Consider the following 5,954-nt stretch of genomic DNA (forward strand, 5'->3'; position numbering starts at 1 on the left):
AGTGAAGTCGTTCAGTCATGTCCAACCCTTAGGGACCCCATGGACTGCAGCCTACCAGGCTCCTCCATCCATGGGAGTTTCCAGGGAAGAGTACTGGAGTGGGTTGCCATTGCCTTGACATGAGTGGATCTTAAATATGCTCAAAAGTTTCCCATCAAACTCCCTTCTGCTACTATGAATGCCTCTGGTGCTCTCAGGACTGTTATCTGCTACAACTACAGGAAGAGTACATGGCCAGGAATTGCAGAGAAAATGGCCCACTGTGCTGTGGACTTTGGCTCATGGGAAAGAAAACTTGATGAATATGTACATCTTTCCCTGTCCAGTTTACAAATTGCTTGGAAAATGAATCCATGGTGTCCATTAAAAGCTTCAGTGAGATAAAGAAATCACCTGCAATGGGCAGCTTATAAGTTTTCCCTAAAAGTATGAACTAGTTGTTTTTTCACATTTTATTATGAATGAAGAAGGAGGTAAGATGAAAGTAGGAAGAAGAAAAAAGGTAAAGAAAGAATGGAGTAGAAGTACAAGAGGAATAAGAAAGAATATCAGTGGTCAAGAGTCAACCATAACAGTTTCCGATCAAAAGGTAAAAGAATGAAAGCCTGCACTGTGATTATTCCAAGTATAGGTTGGAAGTGAATTTGTTCCCAGCAGTTTCTCCAGAAACCACCAGAAACTATAATGAAAAAGAAAAAATGGTGCTAATATTATTGAATATACTATTTTCCAATCAAATGGAAGTTTTAAAAGCAAGACAATTAAAATTAAACAGAGAAGTACCTTCATAAATATATATTTTAATAAATATATTTATATGAAATATCAAGTAAACCATATTACATATATGTATATATGCATACATACACATTATTCCACTGAACAAGATAAACCTCCATAAAATAATCTTATATCTATGTTTACTGAAATGCTTTGGAATAGTGTTATTGTTCTAAATGCACAAATTAATTGTTTTTAAATTATTTTTATTGTAGTATAGTTGCTTTACAATGTTGTGTTGGTTTTTAACTTAAATAAGTTAAAAGTTTTTCAACATTTCTTTCTTTGCTTTTTCTTTTTTTTTTTTTTTAGCAAACTGAAAAAAAATCTGGAAATTAAACCTCACTGTTCTCTGAAGTGGTCCTGATTATAGAGGACACTACTTTTGGAGAAAGGTTTTCCTCAGGGTCATTAATATTTTTTATCATTCTCTTTAAAATGGCCATATAATAAGTAGAGAAAATAGCATTTGTTGCCAACAGTACTGCAAAATGGCAGATTTCAGTTGATGAGAGACAGATCAGGAACAACAAAATTCTACCAAGTTTTGAGTTTCTGGACTCAGGGATTCTCTGAAACCAATTATTCACAAAACAATCTTTAAGGCATTACTCCTAACTTTGTTTTGAATAGCTGCATCCAAATTATCTCAGGAGTGATAGAAAAACAAAGCAAAAACGAAGCTCTGGACAATACTGGTGAGATTTTTCAGTTCTAAAACCAACATTGAAGGTTTATGAAAAAGAGAAAATTTTATCAAATTTCTATATTTTGAATACTTGTAATATAATTGCAAGACAATGTTCTTAGAAATAGGGGGAGAATAAAATTTTTCAGATGGTGATAAAATGATGAAATACATGCCAACCAGACTATGAGATGTATACTAATGACATATGAGTAAAAAAAATGCTTGACTTTCAAAAGAAAACGAGGTGTTAGTATGTTTGAAATGTTCAGAATGTGGAGAAAGAAATTCTTTGAGGTAGATCTTAATTCTGGGAGAATGAAGCTTTCCTCCTGGACCTTACAGGATGGACAATGGAGATACAATATCCAGGCTTGATTTTAAATGACTGATTTCCTTTAAATGATAACCAAGTCACATTATTCACAGTTGTCAAAAACTGCTATGATTTGAGGTCTCTTAAACTAAAGGACTCTGAGTAGAGAATAAAATGTTTTGTTTAATTCCAGAGGAAAATCAAAAGGAGAGTGAGAGTGTACATGAATTTTTGGACACCCTAGAGATATCAAACTCTCATATTGAGAGATGTGGTGTAGGAGAAAGAAAATCAAAATTATGCAAATCGGGTTTTAAGATAATGGTGCTGTACCTCTAGATAAATTGCTAAGCTTCATGGGGCTTCTGCTTTCCTTCTTACAAAGTGAGAAAATTTTAAGGGATGTGTTTGAGTCTGAATTGGTTTGTCATTGTATCTATTACAGTTTTTATCATTATTTCTACTGTAAAAGAGAAGATACACCTGGAATGACTATGCCATCAAGTCTAATATACAGATCAGGAACAACATTGCTACAAAGTATACCTTAGAGCACAGAGTTCAGTTGGAATTAACAGATCTTTAAGGGATGTGTCCTCAGGTCTATGAAATTCCTTATGATTACCTAAGACACTGTGTAATCCTATCCTAAACCAGAACTTACGGAATCGTTTATTAATACATCTGTAGCATGGCTTGAAGAACAGCTTGAGAGAGGCTTTAATCAAAGGTATTCCCCATGCCCCTTATTTGTACATATGCTGCAGTGACCTCACTAGAGTGTCTGACATTACACCACTGGAGAGTGATCCATTATAAGTAAATATGAAGGACTAGCAAGATTAAACAATGAGTCACATCTATTTGTTTATTGATGCAGTTCCTGGGGAATCATCAAACACTGAGTTTGAAGGTAAGATTTCACTCCTCTCATTTAAATCAAACACATCTTGATGTGCCTCCAACAGTTTCTTTTAAATTTGATCCCTTTAAGTTTGATATAACAGTCATACAGAGCAACTTTTTGTGTAGGTGGGTTCTTTTACTCTACAATGTGTTTTTGTGAAAATGTATTATGTTGAGTAGCTCTAGTTCGCTCATTATGACTGGAAAATAGTATTTCATTGTGTGACTTTATCACAATGTATCTACCCATCCTACTCTTTTAATGGCATAGATGAACTTATTTGCAAAGCAGAAATAGAGTGACGGATGTAGAGAACAAAGTATGAATACCAACAGGGGATGTAGAGTAGGTTGAATTGGGAGATTGGGCTTGCTATATGAATATTGCTATGAGTAAAATTGATAACCAATGATAATCCTCATGTATAGCACAAGGATCTCTAGTCAGTGCTCTGTGGTGGCCTAAATGGGAAGGGAATCCACAAAAGAGGGGAAATGTGTAAATGTATGTCTGATTCACTTTGCTGTACAGCAGAAATGAACACAACACTGTAAAGCAACTCTACTCTCTCCATTTCTTTCATTGTTTTCTTTAGTTTCTGCCCCTTTTCAGGTTTTTATGGCTATTCCAAGCTGAAATAGTTGTTTTTTAATTTCATAGTAGAAATATCTCTTTATGTTATAGATGATAGTGAAATCAAAACTTTCTCATTTTGCAAGTGGGATAACAGAAGCCCCATGAAGCTTAACAATTTATCTAGAAGTACAGACCCAATATATCAGAATCAGATTTGCATAATTTTGCTTTCCTTTCTACTATATCACATCACTCGTTATTATGAGAGTTTGATATCAAATAGGGGAACAAAAACTCATGTATACAAATATCACAGTTTCTTAAGAAGAAGAACGTGCAACATCATCCAGTCTCAACTATCCAAACACTCATAGAAGTATTCAGACAGGAAAATATGGGTGTGTGTGTGTGTGTGTGTCAAAAGTAAGATGAACATTTTCAGGATACAGATGTTATCATATTCTCAAACTCAAAAGTTGTTTCAAATTTCAGTTGAGTGTCTTAGACAGATTAGAAAGAAGCAATTTGTTAGAAACAGATGAAAGAATCTTTATGAAACATGAGGGAAGTGAGAGGGTTGGTTAGATGTGTGACTTGGAGGATTTACTTTATCTCTTTGGACTTTGTGTCTAAATCTGAATTAATGAAAGGACTATCACCTTGACATAAGATGATTAAAATATGTAGAACATGTGCACTTACATTTCTTTAGGTATACATGCTAAGCAGTGGTAAGTACCCATTTTTGCATTTTTATTGATTCTGGTTATTTTGAGTTAAAAATAAATGTTGCTGGCCTTTGTAAATTTTATTTTATTTTCTTTCAGGTAATGTAATTGTCTCTTGAGAACTTGACTTGCTAAACTCATTCCATGGAAAAAATAAGCAATGTAACTGCACTTGTTTCCTGGGGTCTTTCTCAGAACATAGAGGTCAAAGAAATGTGTTTTATGGTGTTTTCTTTCTTCTACATGGTCATTCTTCTGGGAAACCTCCTCATCATACTGATGGCTTGTGTGGGCAACCTTTTCAAGTCTCCTATGTATTTCTTTCTCAACTACCTGTCTTTTGTGGATATTTCTTACTCTTTGGTCACAGCTCCTAAGATGATTGTGGACCTGTTAGCCAAAAGGAAAATGATCTCTTACGTGGGGTGCATGTTGCAACTCTTTGGGATACATTTCTTTGGTTGTACTGAGATCTTCATCCTTACTGTAATGGCCTATGATCATTATGTGCCTATTTGTAAACCCCTAAGATCATGGCACCTGGTCCCATCACTTCATGGGAAATAGATGGGGAAACAGTGGAAACACTGTCAGACTTTATTTGGGGGGCTCCAAAATCACTGCAGATGGTGATTGCAGACATGAAATTAAAAGATGCTTACTCCTTGAAGGAAAGTTATGACCAACCTAGATAGAATATTCAAAAGCAGAGACATTACTTTGCTAACAAAGGTCCATCTAGTCAAGGCTATGGTTTTTCCTGTGGTCATGTATGGATGTGAGAGTTGGACTGTGAAGAAAGCTGAGTGCCGAAGAATTGATGCTTTGAACTGTGGTGTTGGAGAAGACTCCTGAGAGTCCCTTGGACTGCAAGGAGAGCCAAACAGTCCATTCTGAAGGAGATCAGTCCTGAGTGTTCTTTGGAAGGACTGATACTGAAGCTGAAACTCCAGTACTTTGGCCACCTCATGTGAAGAGTTGACTCATTGGAAAAGACTGTGATGCTGGGAGGGATTGGGAGCAGAAGGAGAAGGGGATGACAGAGGATGAGATGGCTGGATGGCATCACTGACTCGATGGACATGAGTTTGAGTGAACTCTGGGAGTTGGTGATGGACAGGGAGACCTGGCGTGCTGCAATTCATGGGGTCGCAAACAGACACGACTGAGCGACTGAACTGAACTGATGGAGGCAGGTGCAATAAAATGCTGCTGGGGACTAGGATAGGTGGGTTCTTACCCTCCATCATCCAAGTGGCTCTGGTAATTCAACTACCCTTTTGTGGACCCAATGAGATTGATCACTACTTTTGCGATGTTCACCCAGTGCTAACAATCACCTGCACAGACACATGTGTTGTTGGTGTTGTTGTGACAGCCAACAGTGGTACCATTGCTCTGGGGAGCTTTGTTACTTTGCTAATCTCCTATACCATCATCCTGGTGTCCCTGAGAAAGCAGTCAGCAGAAGGCAGGCACAAAGCTCTCTCCACCTGTGGCTCCCACATCACTGTAGTCATCATCTTTTTTGGTCCCTGTACTTTCATGTATGCATCCTGATATTACCTTTTCAGAAGATGAGATGGTGGCTGTGTTTTATACCATTATCACCCCCATGTTAAACCCCCTGATTTATACACTGAGAAATGCAGAGGTAAAAAATGCAATGAAGAAATTGTGGGGCAGGAAGGTTTTCTGGAAGGCTAACAGTAAATAGTAAAAAGTGACAGTCCAAGGTGGATGATCTCAGAGTTTCTCATCTGCACAGTGAAGACAATAATAATGATCTCACAGGGTGTCTTGATGGGAACAAATGAGAGAATAACACATTCTACAGAAGCCAGTTATTATTTATCATTATGATTATATCTGTTCTAGTATTTCATAATCATAATTTTCTGAAATATCTAGAACAAAGAAATCCTATCAAACTCAGAAATTCAGCATGGTCAGACTTTC

The 5,954-nt window shown here is 36.7% G+C and overlaps 1 pseudogene; it reads left to right on the top strand.

The window, feature by feature from the left end:
- Positions 1 to 4,124: 4,124 nt before the first annotated feature.
- On the top strand, positions 4,125 to 5,712 carry LOC133243916 (olfactory receptor 4S2-like; annotated as a pseudogene).
- The last annotated feature ends 242 nt before the right edge of the window (positions 5,713 to 5,954 follow it).

The sequence above is a fragment of the Bos javanicus genome, unplaced genomic scaffold (genome assembly GCF_032452875.1).
Source record: "Bos javanicus breed banteng unplaced genomic scaffold, ARS-OSU_banteng_1.0 tig00002723_1, whole genome shotgun sequence".
Classification (NCBI taxonomy): domain Eukaryota; kingdom Metazoa; phylum Chordata; class Mammalia; order Artiodactyla; family Bovidae; genus Bos; species Bos javanicus.